The sequence below is a fragment of the Heterocephalus glaber genome, unplaced genomic scaffold (assembly GCF_053883595.1).
Source record: "Heterocephalus glaber isolate CG9 unplaced genomic scaffold, H.glaber_assembly_v1.0 deba00001773, whole genome shotgun sequence".
Lineage (NCBI taxonomy): Eukaryota > Metazoa > Chordata > Mammalia > Rodentia > Bathyergidae > Heterocephalus > Heterocephalus glaber.
Window position 1 is genome coordinate 12669614 of NW_028258463.1, and position 17571 is coordinate 12687184.

The 17571-nt window shown below is 48.3% G+C and overlaps 1 protein-coding gene across 1 annotated transcript in view; it reads right to left on the bottom strand.

The window, feature by feature from the left end:
• Positions 1 to 7223: 7223 nt before the first annotated feature.
• Positions 7224 to 17571, bottom strand: part of Arhgap27 (Rho GTPase activating protein 27) — a 59193-nt gene continuing 48845 nt past the window's right edge. Inside the window, exons 22-23 of the transcript XR_015447776.1 lie at positions 16629 to 17533; positions 7224 to 13931 (exon numbers count right to left, since the gene is read on the bottom strand). The gene's annotated coding sequence lies outside the window, so the exon portion shown is untranslated. The remainder of the gene's footprint in view (positions 13932 to 16628; positions 17534 to 17571) is intronic.

Below are 17571 nucleotides of genomic sequence, written 5' to 3' on the forward strand. Positions count from 1 at the left end.
CTGGGTTGCTCTGCTGGGGGTGGGAGGAGCCGGCTCCATTTCTTCTTCACCGCTGAGGTCAAGGCGGACAGCCAGCTCCGTGTGTCCAGAGGCCTCCCGTCCTCCGTGGGAGTCTCGGTGCCGGGAAAGCACCACAGAGGGCCCGTGGGGAGGAGACCGAGGTTTTCCCAAGCCTGGGACGGGCTCAGGCTGCGTGGACTCTGTCCTGTCTCTCACCAGGGCCTGGGCTTGGCCGTGCCCTTGTGCTCCCGGCCTGGCCTACTCTTCCTGGATGTCAGCACCGCAGGATGAGGGAGAAGAGGACAGGAGAGAGGTGGCAGAGCTTGTGGCAGACAGGAGTCAGCTTTGAGGAGGGGGCAGAGGAAGGGAGTTAAGTGTCCGTGGCCCGGTCCTGTCCCGCCGCGCAGAGCAGACAGAGCGGGTGGGTTATGAAAGGTGCCACAGCCTTACACTGGTCCCGGCTGAGCTGGAATTGATTGGAGAGTCTGACCCCAAAGGGCAGGTGCGGGGGCATTGCGTGGACGGTTGAGGGTGTGGGCTAGCTCCCGGCATGAGTCCTGGCATCTCGGATTCCCCAGGCAGTGAGCCCTTGTGTCTTGGTTAGGGTCCCCAGGAGCTGGGCCAGGGGAAGGGACGGTGGCTGGGGTGCAGCGTGGGCCTGGCCAGACTCCGAGCTCTCAGCATGGAACAGGGGAAGCCCCGCGGGCCTTCAACCCCCTCCCCACCCATGGCTGGGATCCACTGCCCATCACTGCCCCCATGTCCCTTTCCGGCCGCACCTGACCGTGTCCACTTGGAGAAAACAGGAAGCTGGGCTCTGCCAGGAACGAGCAGCCGCCCTTCCTCAGCCCTGGCACGACAGGGACTGGGGAGGACTTGGGGCAGGGGATGCGGCCTGGGGCTCTGTGGGGTTTGGCGCAGTCAGCTGGCCGAGCTGGAGTGGCCTTGCTGAGCCACTGGGGTGAGAGGAGCCAGTGAGGCAGGGCAAGGGGCAGCTGCTGCCCACCCCCAGTGCTGTGTAGAGACAGCCCTGGGCAGGGTCTTGCTATGTAGCACAAGCTGCCCTCGAACTGATGACAGTCCTCGTGCCTCAGCCTCCTGAGTGCTGGAATTATAGGTGTGTGGCACCATGTCTGCTTATACCAACATTTTTATATAATATTGCGGCCAGGTGTGGTTGTGCACTACGAGTTCAAGCCTAGCCTGGACTACATAGTCAGTCAAAGGCCAACCTGGATTACTGAAGGAGAGCCTGTTTGAAAAAACAAAATAAGAAAAAAGAAAGAGAAATGAACCTTGGTATAAAGATGAATATAATCCAAGCTGGATTCATGACTGTATGTTCAGTTTTCTGATTTTAAAATAAAATTAAACATCCTCATGGGCCCCTGGAAGTACTGTGGTCCCCAGGCCTTGGGCCTCCTGGGCCTGTCCGGGAGCCCAGTGCTGTCAAGCCCCAGATGTTACAGGGGACTGCTGGCTCAGCCTAGAAACAGAGCTCCCTGGGCCTCAGTTTCCCCCGGGAGGGGGAATGCGACTGCCTCCCTCCTTCGGATGAGCCACGAGATCAGCTGTGAGAAGCCACTGGCTCGAGTGGTCTCCTGGCCCTCACTATGCAGCCTTGGGGGAGACCTGCGGTGGTGGCAGGGGCGAGGCACCCTGCATTGGGTTTGGAGGTGCCTCCTCTGCTCTCATCTGTCCTTCTCGGACCCAGCCTCAGGCAGGACCAAGGCCACTGTGAATCCGGTTCATAACCACTTGGCTCCACGAGTCCATCCACCCTCGCAGCAACCGAGGGACTCTGGTGTGTGACTGTTCACCTCCTTTGTCCAGGGAAGGTAAGGACCTGTCCCGGTCACAGCTGGAGCAGACAGAGCTGGGAGAAGCTGGCTTTGTCAGCTCTGGCCTCCTGGCTCTAACACCTAAAGGTTGTGAGCATGTGCAGGGTCTTGCCACAGGTTGGTGACGGCCTGGAGCAACCACGAGGGTGCAGGACCCATTGCCGGTGTGACCGCTTGCTTGTGCCTTCTCCCTCTCTGGGCCAGGCTGAGGTGCTTCCAGCTCCTGGGATGTGCCACCCGATGCTCCTGCATCCTTGCTCCTGCCCCTTGCTCTCTCCCTGCTGGCACCAGAGCTGGGCACCATGGGGTGAGGGAGACTTCAGGGAGTGGCCATGGTTTTGGTGTGGCGCTCTGGGCCATCACTGATTTTTAGCTGTTTATTGGGGAGTGTCTCTTCAGATGCACACATGTCGCAAGCAGTAATGGGGAGGAGGGGCAGGAGCCGTGCAGGGCCTGCAGCTTGGCAGAGGCATCAGCTGCCTGAGCCCTGGGTGCTGAAGCCAGAGGTTGCCGTCCATGGCTCCAGCGAGAACTTGGAGTGAGATAGTTTCTATCTGGAAGGGGAGGCTTGGGCTAGGGCTTGGATTTCTATGAGGTTTCTGGTGAAAATCTTCCAGCTCCGCTGGCCAGGTCAGGCTGTGCTGCTGTCTCCTTTCCTTTTTTCTTTGAAATCCGAGCGGGGCAGAATGCTATGCAGCCGGGGGCTTCGGGTGGGGTGCTGAGTCAGAGGCTGAGTCTGCCCCTGGGGGGGTGGCCCTTGGAACGCATCCTCCACAGCCCTGCCCTGGCCTAGGAGTTGGGCTGGTCCTTTCCTGGTCTCCTCACTTCCTGCCACTAGGGCTCGGCAGGCAGTGTGGCCACTCCTGTTGGCCTCCTTTACAGAGACTTGCCTGATGGTACCTGTGAGCACAAGGCTGCTCCCACATTGCAGGGTCATGGGGTCTGAGCCTTATCCTGCCCTGCTCTTCACTTGGTGCCCAGCACCCAGCCTCCGAGATGCTCCCAGTAAACAGAGTCAGGAACTATTTACTGGAAGAGGGCTTTGTGGCCACACAGGCTCCGGTTCCTATTGCATCTCAGCAGGCCACTCAGGTTCACTATGTCAAGGTGGGGATAATAATCCCGCCTGGCTCGCTGGGAAAACAAGGACACCCCCATCGAGGGGATCTCGTTGGTGACGGGTGGGTGAGGGCCCAGGACCCCTGGCCAGGCAGACACAAGGGACAGGAGGCCTGAGGTCCTTGGGGTGGAGGGAAGGACTGGTCCATGGTGCTGCACAGGCCCAAGCCATGTCCGATGGGTCAGAGAAGGCACCAGAGGAGGTAAGTGAGGGCCGGGTCAGCTCAGCAAGAAGGGGATGAGGACACCATCATATGCCACATGAAGCCCCCAGCTGCAGCCAGGAAGCTGCTTTGGAGTGGAAGGCCAGCAGGGAGCGAGCAGGGCTTTGGTGTCTGGACTCAGTCCTAGTTGGGTGGCTCTGCTCACTGAAATCTCATTTCCCTGAGCTGCTACAGAGCATGGGTTAGGGGCACAGACTCCAAGCAGGACCCAAGTTCAACTAGCCATCATCCACTGGCACAGAACTTGTCCTGGTTTCCCGATCTGTCCAGTGGGGGTGGATATAGTAGCATTCTCAGAGGAATACAGCGAGGATGAAGGGAACAAGAAGGTCTGCTTGGCACTTGATACTGAGAATATGCTTTTCTGTTTTGCTGGCACTACATTATTCTGGTACTGTGCGTCACTGAACATCAGATACCGTCAGTGACAAGTTTCAGCTCACATGTAAAGATGTTAAAAGGCAGAAAATGTGCGTCTCTGCAACTGAGGAAATACAGTTGAATTATAAGACATCACATAGAAAATTTCACAGTAAGCTCTCAAGTAACAGAATGATGGAAAGAGCTCAAAGCCAATGGGTATTTTCTGTGTAGCAAGCACTGAGGAAAATGTTGTCTCATTTGACCCTTATCAAACCCTGGGAGGGAGCTTATAAAATTATCTTCATTTTTCAGATGAAGAAACAGAGCCCCCAAGAGATTAAGTGACTTGCCTGAGCTCACACACGTTTGTCTGCATAAGTGACAGGTGTTCATCATGACACCAAAGGTGTGCACCCCTTTTGGGCTTCATCCGATTGAGAATAGTTTCACCCCATGATTCCCGAACTTGGCTGATGTTGGACTCACCGGAGAGCTTTAAGAAATCCTGATGTTGATCCAGCATGGCCAATGTCTATCTAAAAGTGTACCTTGATTTAGTTTAATTGTCTTATGTGTTTGTATGTTTTTTTGGCTGTTAGCCTGGCCGTTAATGTGTATTTATGATAATTAACTTGTAAAAGACATATAAAGTAAATAAATCTGATGCTGGCCAAAAAAAAAAAGAAAGAAAAAGAAAAGGAAAGAGGGGAAGGGGAAAAAATAATTGAGACGCCCTATGTGCCTGTACCAATTCCCTGCAATGCATGTAGTCATTATGTACTGCAGACATAAGAAACTAATAAAAAAATTTTTAAAAGTGTGAAAAAGAAATCTTGATGATACCTTCACCCTGCCCTTAGATTCTGATGCAGTGAACCTAGAGTGTGGCCTGGGGACTTTTAATGTGATCCCAGGAGACTGGAACTGCACCCTAGGGTGAGAACCGTTTCCTGCTCCAGGGGTGACTTCAGGGGTCCCCTAAGTCTCACCAGCTTCTTCCCCCTGCCTGAAATTCATCTGACACAGCAGAAAGATTCTCACAGCACAGGAAAGAGACGTGATTTCAAGGGCCTGGGCTGTTGTGGGAGAGACCAGCAGGCTTTCCCAGCAGGAAGTGTGCAGGGCTCTCCTGCCTCCCCCCCCCCCCCCCGCCCCCCAGGGGCTGCTCCTGGGAGCGGGAGGGACAGGGAGAGAGGCGGTGGGTCTGGAGGTCACTGTGTATCACTGTGTCACCCGCTCACCCTGTGAGGCCAGTTTTCTGGGGGCTGGGAGCATAGTTCCTGAGAAACAGTCGCAGAGTTTCCTTGGGCCCTGGCTTGCCCCTCTGCCTGAATTTACTTGTTCTACACCATGGGGTTAATACGCAGCTTGAGGTCCAAAAGATGCCCCTGTACTTAGGAGCTTCTGAGGCCATGCAAATTTAGGAGGAGCCGACAAGCAGGGTCACTGCACAGAGGCGTCTTCTGTAGTCCTTGGAGGCTCATCTGCACAGTCCTGTCTGGGAGTTAGCTCATGGCCTTTCCTGAGCAGCTGCACATGGAGCCACTGTCATAACTTTCTTACACAACTTATTTAAAAGAACCCTGGGGCGGGGATTTAGCTCAGTGGTTTCGCCGCCTGCTGCGCAAGCGCAAAGACCTGAGCTTGAGGCCTGGTACCAAAAAATAGAAATAAAAATAAAAATAAATAAATAAAAGAACTCTGTTCTTTTTCCTGTGGTTACCAATCAATTGATGAGATTTTATAGTTCTCAGAACAAAGATGAGATGGAAATTCTAAGGAAAAGACAGGAGCCCTATAAATACTTTTTTTTTTTTGGTACCAGGGCTTGAACTCGGGTCCTTGGGCTTGCGCAGCAGGTGGCGAAACCACTGAGCTAAATCCCCCGCCCTGTAAATCCTTTTAATGAGACCCAGGAGTGTGGGGGTGGTGGTGGTGGAGGTGTCCTGAAACCAGCCTGGAGGAAGCTGTCCTTGGTGATGATTCTTGCTTTCAGAATTTTCCCATCATGGCCGAGCGCCTCCTAGCTGCAGAGTCTAATCAGGCCATGATGACTGCACAAACGCCAAACATCTAGGACCAGCCCAACTAGGCTCCAGATCAACTCTTTTGATTGTTGGAACTTGCACAGTTGAGGTCAAGCTCAGTTGGACACAGAGAGTAGGGGACTTTGAGAAAGGACAAACTCTTGGACCCCCTGCCCCAATTCCAATTTGTGGGCCCATCCAAATCAAAGTGGCACCAGAAGACAGGACAGAGACCCTGAATCCACCCGCACCACAGAACCTGCATCAGCAGTGCAGCCCTGGGTTCAGTGCTCAAGGAGGGATGGGACAGAGGGGAACTGGGCATTGTGCCTGCTCTCTCAGAGGAGTGGGCTGGTCCTGTGTTCCCCACTCAGTGCCACAGACTAGGGTTCAGGGGCAGGAAGAACCTGTGCCTGCTCTGCAGGGGCTCACAGGCCAGGGGACCCAGAAGCAGGCCTGGCCTGGCCACCCCCCTGTCCATGCAGGTGGACCCTGGTGCTCAGGCCCACATGGTGCTCGCTAAGTGTCCCTTGCTGCTGTTCTCTACCTGCATGCATGTGCAATCATGCAGACACGTATGCACATCATGACAACTCAGCCTCCACATAACAATTTATCTTGACTGTTGAGAAACTTAGCCCTTGGGGTGGATGCCTCAGTCATTAACCAGCAGAGGCCTCGGCAGACCTCCGACGTGTGCCCAGATGCAGCCAGGGGAATTTGGAAAGGACCCTGTGGGGCTAGAGGGAAGAGTAGTGGCTTCAAGACGAGGTGTGCACTGTGGAAGAACATCAGTCCTGTTTTACTTATTTATGGATTAAATAGAACTATGCCTCCCCTGCTCCCAGTCCACCACAGACTCGAGCCTGGCAAAGCCCCTGTGGCTCCATGGCACAAAGCCCTGCTCTTCCAGTCCATTCTCTCTGGCTCTCTGCTGGGTCAGTGTGAGCCAGGCTGTCGATGTTTCTATATTTTAAAATTTAATTTAATTTTTTTTGGTACCAGGGATCAAACTCAGGACCTTGTGCTTGTGAGGCAGGCGGCAGCACCACTGAGCTACATCCCCGGCCTTGATGTTTCTAAAGGGGTGGGGAGGGTGCTCATCTCAGGGGTGCTTATTACGCTCTGAGTTCGGCTCCAGAGCCCAGGACTCAGGAATCCACTTTGAAGAGAACCAGGTGATGGTGAGGATGTCCAGGTGAGGACACCAGATAGAACTCCTGGGACTTTAGGTTTTTCTGAGAGTGCTGTGACAGCCAAGAGATAAGTTTGAAGTCAGCCCTGGTGGTACAGGCCTATAATCCAGCACTCTGGGAGGCTAAGGCATGAGGATCACAAGTTCAAGCCCAGACTGGCAACTTAGGAAAACCCTGTCTCAAAATAAAAAGTAAAAATAAATAGGACTGGAGATGTAGCTCAGAGGGAAGGCCCTGGGTTCAATACCCAGTGTGGGGGGGGGGGAGGGAAATTTTGACCAAAAGATTAGTCAATCTCCCCCTAAAAAAACCCTAGACACTTCCCATCTCATTCTATGAGGCCAGTATTGTTCAGATACCAAAACCAGGCAAAGATAGCTCAAGAAAAGAAAACTAACCAAGATATATTATGAATACAAATACAAAATCCTCGACAAAATGCAAGCAACCAAATCCAGAAACACATAAGGATTATATTCCATAGCCAAGTAAAATTTATCCCAGAAATAAAAGACTTTTGACATCCAAAAATCAGTTACTATTATACATCATATGAATAGCATAAAAGATAAATACCATATGATCAATTCAATACATAATGGAAAAGCATCTGACAAGATCCAATACCCTTCATGATAAAAACACTCAACAGAGCAAGAATAATAAAGAACTTCCTAATTTATTATTTTATTTTATTTTTAAATTTTTGGTACCAGGGATCAAACTCAGGACCTTGCAGTTGCAAGGCAGGCACAGAACCACTGAGCTAAATCCCTGGCCCAAGAACTTCTTTATTTGATAAAGGGCATCTTAAAAAAAGAAACCACTGCTAACATACATGATGGTGAAAAACTGAATACTTTCCTCCTAATTTCTGGAATAAAACAAGGATTCCACTCTTGCCACTTCCATGTATCATGGTACCAGAGGTTCTAGTCAGGGTTTTTGAGGAAGAAAATGGAATACAAGGCACTTAGATTGGTAAGGAAGAAGTAAAACTATCTATAAACTCAGGCGGCATGGTCTTTTATATAGAAAATATGATGGAATCCATTTAAAAACTATTGTAACTAATAAGCAAGTTCAGCAAGGTTAAGGATAAAAAAATCAGTTCTACTTTTATATACTTCCCACAAATAATCTAAAAAAATTAAGAAAATGATTCCCCCCCCCCTTTTTTTTTAATGAGACAGGGTCTCACTATGTAGTTCAGGTTGGTCTTCAACTCATTATATAGCCCAAACTCAGCATTCCTCCTGCTTCAGCCTCCTGACTGCTGGAATTACAAGTGTGTACCACCACACTCAGCCCCATTGATAATAGCATCAAAATAATAAAATATTGCCAGGGATTTAGCTCAGTGGTTTTTCCACCTGCTGCACAAGCACAAGGACCCAAGTTCGATCCCTGGTACCAAAAAAAAAAAATTTAGGAGGAGACTTCCAGGAAGTCAGTGGAATGGTGAACAGCAGAGAATCAGCCTCTCTGAGATTTAGAGTTCATACCCTGAAATATAGCAATGTGAGGAAGGAGGAGTTAAGTGGGCCCCCAGAACCCAGCAAGGATCTGAAGTGAGAATTGAAGCACATGGGGAGAATGAAGAGAGAGACCTCAATGCAGAAGAAAGAGGTAATAAGCAGTGCTTTCTTCCTGAGCCCTGACTTGCTGCATGGGAGAGGCAGCTCAACCCTGTAGACATACGATGACTACCGGTGACCCCAGAGATCTCCACAGAGAATGTACCAGTGGAATGGAGCAGTGAACACAGCAGACTGCAGTGGCTAGTGAGTTATGAGGATTCAGATGTCCCCCAGGAGAGGGTGATTGGCCAGTGGCCATCTTGGAGAGGGGCCAACTGAGCTCAGAACTCAGAGCAGCTGCAGGCTGGCTCCATAAAGTGGCTCCCATTGTCAAGGTGAGACACAACCAAGTTCAAGTTGGCAGGAGGTTAAGGAGCCACAAAGTTCAAGCTGGCAGGGATCCAAGTTCAAGCCTGTAGGAGGCACACAGAGCATTGCAGGCTGAACAAAATGAGTTCTCGCCTCACAGCCAGAAATCAGCCTGAACTTCAGTAGAGCTAAAGGTGCCGGATTGCTGGAAATATCCACAACCCTGCCATAGAGCTACAGCTGGCTTGCTGGGATTAATCAACATGGATCTGGCCTCTGTCTGCCCACTCTGTCTACCAGTGACAGCAGAGACACACCCTGAAGTGGATACTTTTTTCTTCTTTTCTTTTCTGTTTTTCTTGATTGTTTCTTCTTGTTTTATATTAGTGTGAACATTATTTCTAGTTTTTTCCTGTCCTTGCTTTTATTTCTTTCTTCTCTCTTTTCCTCCCATCTTCTTTACCAGTTTCCCAAAGCTCACACAATCTTCCTTTGTCCTTTAGCCTTTCTTCTAATCTCTTCCTCTTCTTCTATTTCTCTATTTGTTTCCCTCTCATCCCTTTTAAATTTTCTCCCCTGAGGGTCTCCCCTGAGGGTAAAATCACCATATCGAGGGCATATTTACTGTATACAATTTCCTGGTTTGTTTTAGATTTTGTTATATAACCACAAATATAGTTCATAGGGTTAAAGCTGGCAAATTGATGGTTACTACACTTTGTCATATTCTAGGCTGTGTTCGATGCTATTGTTATTTCTGATTGTGCTACTTTAGCCAAGGTGGCATAATTGTTCTAATCAGTTGTTCTTCCTAGTATGCCAAGACAGAGATTACCTAAGGGTCATAAACAATACTATAGGCTAGTACCAAAGAACCAGAGGCCAGACCAAATAGACAGCAACTTCTCATCCCCAATAAGTTGAAGAGGTAGGATGTTGCAACAGACTCAAAACCTAAAAGCCAGATACACCTGGAAGATATCTCTGAGAAGTAGTTATTTGCTAAGGGTTCCAAACATTAGCACTACAGCTACCTGCCATGAGCAATTTATAAGCATTAACCCAGGAATTAAACTAAAAAACAGAAAGAAAAGACAATGAGAATACACTTAAGCAAGATGCAACTCAAGACTTCCAGTGCACCAAAAGCAAATCCAGGGGGCAATGAGATGGAACAATTTGAAAGCCAACCCCCTGGACTCTCTAATGTGGTTATAGCAGAAGTAACAAAGCAGAGGAATGAGGCTCTAGAAAAAAATCAAATCAGAAATAATCTCTCAAATAACTACAGAGATGGTGACCATAATGTAAGACATGGTTAGTGACTCTAGAGCAGATACAGATTAAAAAAAAAAAAAAAAAAAGAGGCACTTAGGAAAATGATGAAAACTGGAATGCTCAACATAGGAAAGAAATGAATCCATTAATCAGATTCAAACAGATATCCAGATATTAAAAATCTCATTGAAAGTATACACAGCAGAATGAACCAATGTGAGGCCAGAATATCAGATATAGAAGATAGGATTGTGGTTAGTGATCATGAAAAGAAAGATTTCTTAAAAATAGCAAGAGACTATGATAAATCACTCCAACATCTGCTAGATGATGCGAAGAAGAATAACATAAGATTGATAAGAGTCAATAAAAAAGCAGGAGATAGAGCAAATGATATTAAAAAAACCTGTTCACAGAAGTAATGGCAGAAAACTTCCTAAGCATGGAAAAAGATTTGACATACAGATAAGTGAGGCACATAGAACTCCAATTAACCATGATAAAAAAATCTGGACAGGTATGGTGGCCCAGGCTTATAATCCCAACACCTGGGAAGCTGAGGCAGGAGAATTGCCACAAGTTTGAGGCCAGCCTGAGATACATAATGAGTTCAAGCCTAGCCTGGGCTACATAGCAAGACCCTGTCTCAAAAATAAACAAACAAAAAATCACACTAAGGCATATAATAATCAAGCTTCCTGAAATTCAACACAAGAACAGAATATTAAAAGGTGTTAGAGAAAAGAAACAAATCACCTACAAAGGAAAGTCCATCAGAATCACAGGAGACTTCTCAACACAAATGCTCAAGTCAAGGACAGCTTAGAGTGAAGTATTTCAAGCACTAAAAGAAAACAACCTTCAACCCATATTGATGTACTCTGCAGAGCTATCTTTCAGAATTGATGGAGAAATAAGATACTTCCATGACAAACAACACCTGAAGAAATTCATGACCACAAAACCAGCACTCCAAAAGGTTCTGAAGGACATTCTAGAAACAGATAATGAGGACTGCAATTCCATGAACCCCACCAAAATGAATCCACTGGCAAGGCAAGTAAGTAAACAGAGGGGAAAAATGAAGGGAACCAACAACAGGAAAATAATGATGAGGACAAGTCAATACATATTAGTTATAACCATCAATGTAAATGGTCTCAATTCACCAATTAGAAGAAACAGGCTTGCAGAACAGATCAAGAAGCAAGATCCAACAATATGCTGCACACAAGAAACACATTTAATTCAAAAAGAAATTCATAGACTGAAAGTCAAAGGATGGAAAATGATACTCCATGCGACAGGAAACAGGAGAAAAGCAGAACTACCTATTCTATTTGCAGACAAAGACAAAGTGGCTTTCAAGCCAAGACTGGTTAAGAGAGACAAAGAAGGTCAAACAAACAAAAAAATACCAATGTGACACTAGCTACAAAAACACATTTAATCCAAAAAGAAATTCATGGATGAAAAACAATATTCCTTGCACTAGAAGCCCCAAATCAAGTTGGAATAGCTACCCTACTTTCAGACAAAGTGAACTTTCAGCCAAAGCTATTCAAAAGAGAAAAAGAAGGACACTACATATTGGTTAAGGGAACAATTCAATAGGAAGAGATAACAATTATAAATATACACACACTGAACACCAGTACACTCAACTTCATAAAACAAATACTACTGAACATAAAAGATCAGATAAATGTCAACACATTTATAGTGGGGGAGCACAATACCCCACTATTTCAAATTGACTGATCAATTAGACAAAAAAAATCTATAAAGAAATATCAGTGTTAAGCCAGGCGTGATGGCACATGTTTGTAATCCCAGAACTTAGGAGGCTGAGGCAGGAAGATCGCCGTGAGTTTGAGGCCAGCCTGAACTACATAGCCAGAGTCTGTCTTAAAAAAAATTATTAAAGTTGAATCATACCTTCAGACAAATGAACTTAATAAATAACTATACATTGTTCTACTCAAGAACAACAAAATACACATTCTTCTCGGCAGCACATGGAATTTTCTCTGAAATAGACTACATATCAGCCCATCAAGTATGCTTAAATAAATTCAAAAGAAATGAAATTATCCCATGCATATTATCAGATCATAGTGCCAAGAAACTAGAAATAAATGGTAAAAGCAACCACAAATATTATGCAAATACATTAGGTGGAGAAAAATTTAAAGCTTTTCCTCTAAAGTGAAGAACCAGACAAGGATGTCCACTATCACCACTCCTTTTCAATATTATACTTGAAACTTTAACCAAAGCAATCAGGCAAGTGAAAGAAAAGAAATACATATAAGAAAGGAAGAAGTCTAACTATCCTTATCCACAGATGACATGACCCTCTACATAGAACCAAATATGCCACCAAAAGACTCCCAGAACTAGTAAACAAATTCAGCAAGGAAGCAGGATACAAACAACACACAAAAATAAATAGTGGAGGGGCCGGGGGTCTAGCTCAGCGATTCCACCGCCTGTCTCGCAAGAGCAAGGCCCTTGAGAAAATAGCTAAGTAGGACTTCTTCAAAATTAAAAATTTTGAGCTAGACAAGGTGGCTCATGCATGTAATACCCTCTGTGTGGGAAGCTGAGGCAGGAGGATCACAAATCCAGCCCAGCCTGGGTAAGTTTACTGAGACCCTGTCTCAAAATAAAAAATGAAAATGGTCTGAGGCTATACCTCAGTGGTAGGCCATGCCTGAGTTCAATCCCTGTACTGCATAAATAAGTAAAAGCTTTTGTGTTTCAAAGAATACCATCCAGAAAGTGAAAGGCAACCCACAGAATGGGAGAAAACATTTGCAAATTGCAAATCTGTGTCCATGGGGCCCGTTGTCTAGAAAATGTAGAGAACTATTTCAGCTCAGTGAAAAGGCAAACGATCCAGTGTAACAATGATAAAGGCTCTGAATAGACATTTCCCAGAGGAGGTACAAATGGCCTACAGGCAGAGGAGATGTTCACAGCGTTAGCTCTCAGGGAGGAGCCAGGGAAACTGCCAAGTGCCGCTCTACACCTCCCCACGGAGACCACAAAAACCCCACACGGACATTGGCAGCACGGGAGGACTGTGGAGACGGAGACTGAGGATGAGGCGCGAAACGGAGCACTGCTTGGGGAGCACCTAGTGATTGCTCTCAAGTGTTACACACAGAGCGACCACAAAGCCCAGCAAATCCATCCGTGGGTGCACAGTCCTGGAGGAGAATTAAAGACACACTTACGCATGAGCACTGCACATGGGTGCTCATAGCAGTGTCATTCCTACGGCCAAACCAGGGGGATCAACCCAGACGTGCATCAGTGGATGGGCGAATGCCAACCAAAAGCAGCGTTATCTGTTCAAAGGAACATTATTCAGCAATAAAAGGAATAAATGCAGATACACTGCAACCTGGACACACCATGCAATCATCGTGCTCAGTGAAAGAAGCCAGGCCAAGAAAGACAAATATTGTGTAATGCCACTTACATGAAGTCTTGAGCAGCTAATGCCATAAAGAGGGGAGGAGATTAGAGGTTGCTTAGGGGTGGGGCAGGGGTGGAAGGATAGGACGGCTGCTCCAGGGAGTGGGGTTTCTTTCTGAGGAGTTACGGCTGACCTAGCACTGACCACTGTGCAGGCTGCACAGCGTATCTGCTGCAAACCACTGAACTGAACACTGAAGGACTGAGCCGCGTGTATGTGAATTACAGCTCGAGGACGCTGTTAACAGGAGAAGAGCAAGGAAGTCTAGCGGTCTAGGACTGTTGGTAAGTTGGTGAGCCTGCAACAAACAGGACTAAACTGAACATGAATCTTCACCCTCAAGCTCTCGTGCTTTTCCTGCCCGGCCCACCCCACGCTCCTCGCCCAGGCCAGGCACTGGCTGCTCGCCACAGGTGGAGGCTCAGGTGGGCTCCTCTGGCCTCAAGGTCTCTTCACAGTTGCCTGCAGCCTCGTAGGGCAGAGAAAGCCCATCACTTAGCATTCATTCTGTGGATAGCAGAGAAATTCAGAATGATTATGGCTTAAATGAGACAGAAGTCATCTCTCTTGCAAAACAGAGAACGCTAAAGATAGGGAGCTTGGGGCTGGGGCTGCAGTTCCCAGGGCTGTGGGGACCCAGGCTGGCTAGGTCCCTCCGTGGCGTCCTGCCCGTGGGTCCAGCCAGGGGCCACTGCGCAGAGCGACACAGCTGCTGAAGGGCTTGAAGAAGGGGCAGTGCGGCGGAGGGAGCTGGCTGCACGCATGGTCCAGAGAGGGATTCTGAAGGGTGGAGAGAGTGGAGGCGAGTGAATCGGTCCAAGTCGGAGAGGAAAACCTGAGCGGGCCGGGCTGGGAGGCGGCACCAAGGAGTCCAGCCTGCTGGCCCTGCAGAGAGCAGAGGGCGTTTACGGCACGTGCCACCCACGTCTGTCCTTCCTTCTGTCCACCTTTGTATTTTTGAACCATTTCAAAGAAAGCTGCTTATATCAGTGCATTTTACCCCCTAAACACTTTAGGATATGTATGAGTAACTGGAGTTCCATGTCTATTTATCTTTTGTGTTGGTTTTGGGGAATCAAACTCAGGACCTCATGCATGGTAGGCAAGTGCTCTTCCCCGAGCCCTGGCCCAGGCCCATCTATTTATCTTTCTTAAGGTAGAATTTATATGCAGGAAATGCATAGATGTTATTTATAGATTAGGCAAGTTTTGGCAAGGTCTGTACCTATGTAGCTCAAATCACTGTCAAGACATAGAACATTAGCATCTCCCTAGAAAGTTCGCTCACGAAACTTCCAAGTTACCCTATTTTTTGTGTGTTTTGCTTTGTTGTTCAAGACAGGGTCTTGCTTTGTAGTTCAGGTTGGCCTTGAACTCACTGTGTGGCCCAGATTGGCCTTGAACTCATGGAGATCCTCCTGCCTCTGCTTCGCAGGTGCTGGGATGACAGGTGTGCTCCGCCAAGCTTGGGCTAGTCTGATTTCTTCCCCCGTGGGTTAGTTTTACCTGCTTCAGGACTTCATGCGAATGGAATCGTGTTGTGTTTTGTGTCTGACTTCTTCCACTCAACATAATGGGAGATTTGTTCTTGTTGTTGTGTGTATTGGTAGCTACTCCAACTTAATTGCTGAGTAATATTCCATTGTACGACTCGTTTAGAAGAGCTATTCATTCTTCTGTAGACAGTCACTGGGACTTTTTCTAATTTCTAGTGATAGTGAATAAAGCAACTATGAGCTTTCTTTTAATGAGTCTTTTTGTGAACCTATGCTTTCCCTTCCCTTAGGTAAATCCCTAGAAGTGGACTTGCTGGGATGGGTTTAGTTTCATAAGAAACCAACAGATCTTTACCCAGTGGCTGTACCATTTTACATTCTTACCAACAGTGTGTGAAATTTCCAATTGCTCCACATCCTTGCCAGCATTTGGTGTGATCAGTTTTTAATTTTAACTATTCTGGTGGGTGTAGTTTATGTCTCACGGCAATTTACTTTATATTTCCCTGAGGAGTAATGACGCTGAGGACTTTTTCATAGGATTCTTGGCCATCTGTCTAAGTTCCTATTCAAATATTTTTCCTGTTTTAAGAATTGAGTTTTTTATCTTTTTATTATTGACTCGTAGTGGTTCTTCATATATTCTGAATACTAGTCCTTTATAAGATATGTTTTTGCAAACTTTTTCTTTCAGACTAAAGCCTGTCTACGGTTTTTGTTTTTTTTTTTGGTGCCGGAGATCGAACTTGGGACCTTGCACTTGTGAGGCAGGTGGCGGAACCACTGAGCTAAATCCCCAGCCCTAAAATAAATTTTTATGATACCACGAGTGGTGCCTCATGCTTATACACCCAACATCTGGGAAGGCTGAGACAGAGGACTGCAAGTTTGGGCCCAGCCTGGGAAAATTAATGACTTAGCAAAACGCTCTCTCAAAATAAAAAATAAAATAACAAATTTTAAAGGGATGTAGCTCAGTGTGAGGGCCCTGGGTTCCAGCTCCAGTAATACGCGCGCGCGCGCGCGCGCGCGCGCGCACACACACACACACACACACACACACACACATGGAGCAAGGAATTCTGGGACTGTAGGTAAGTAACAGAATGCCCCTGAGTTTAATTCTCCGTATGGCATAGCTAGCTAGCTGCATAGATAGATAGATGTGGATAGATAGATAAATGAGTAAATTTTAAAAAAGAAATCAGGTTGAATCTAGAGACTATCTTAGAGAAGGATGGAGCTGTCTTCTCAATAACATTAATGAACAAACCTCTCCATTGACTTAGGTCTTCTTCCCTTCTCTCTCTCCCTCTCTCTGTCTCTCTCTGTCTCTCCCTCCCCCCTCCCTCTCTCTCCCTCTCCCTCTGTCTCTCCCCCCCCCCTCGTTCTCTCTCTGTTCTTCACTACTGGGAATTACCCAGGGGCCCTTGCACTGAGCAACATCCCTGGCTCCCACTCCTTTTTTCAAGATGGGGTCTTGCAAAGTCCCTAAGCTGAACTTGCAACCCTCCTGCCTCAGCCTCCCACAGTGCTGAGATCACAGTCATGCACCATCACTGGGCCTGTTTAGTCTTCTTGAATGTCTCTCAGCAGCACTTTGCAGTCTTCAATGCAGAGGTCTCGCACAAGTTTCGTGGAATTTACTCCTGAGCATTTCACAGCTTTCTAAGAAGTGCTACTGTAAAGGAAATCTTTTAGATCTCACCTTCCATTGTTGGCAGCACAGCTGAGTAACAGAAGGGACCATCCACAGGCTGTCCCAGGCGTGAGGGCAGGGGTGGGCAGTGCCAACTGCAGACAGTCTAGGAGGTCTGGACTGGGAGAGGCATGAGTGGGTGCTCCCAGGGCCGCCTTCCCTGGGTGTCCTCCACACTGCTCTGGTCCCCGGAACCCTGGGGTGGAGGCTGCTGCTCTGGCAGCCTGGGATGGGCACAGCCTCTGTGCCAGGGATGCGTCCTGGCCTCTCCAGGGGGAGGTGGGGCCGGGAATGCTCAGCTCCTCCCGTGCCACAGCCCTGGGCCTCAGTGTCACCTCACCCAGTTACCGGCCAGCCAGCCCACCCTCAGTGGGGCTGAGTCTGCAGCTCAGCTCTAAGGACAGGGTCCTGGGAAGCTAGGCCAGTGCGGCCACCATCCCAGGTCCCCTCCCTTTTGCTGGAGCAGCATGGGTGGAGAGAGAGCAGAAGGCAGGAAGCTGCCTCCCGGCCAGGCAGGAGGGCGACTAGTGGTGCCCACGGGGCTTGCTCCCCTCTGCCTCTGGAGGAAGCGTGCTGACCGCGCCAGAGGCCCTCAGCATGCTGTGTGACTTGCCCCTGCTCACCTGGTGCCCACGTGGGTGCTGTCCACTCCCAGGGCCATCAGTGAACTGGGCTTCTCACCATCCTCTCCGGCTCCTGAGTAGCCAGAGGGCAGACGCCCCCGGAAGGCATGGCCAAGTCCCCAAACTTTGGCCCGGGAGGGACACAGGATGAGGACCTGCCTCGGGGCCAGGAGGCCTGGAAGGTGCCAGCCTGGAAACCGCTTCTGAGGACAGTATGACGCCGGGCACGGGGCTTGGGTTGCTGCCTCCACCTCTGGCTCTGCTGGGCTCTCCCGCCACTGTGACCTCACACTGTACAATGAGAGGGCTCAGCGTCTCCCCAGCCACTC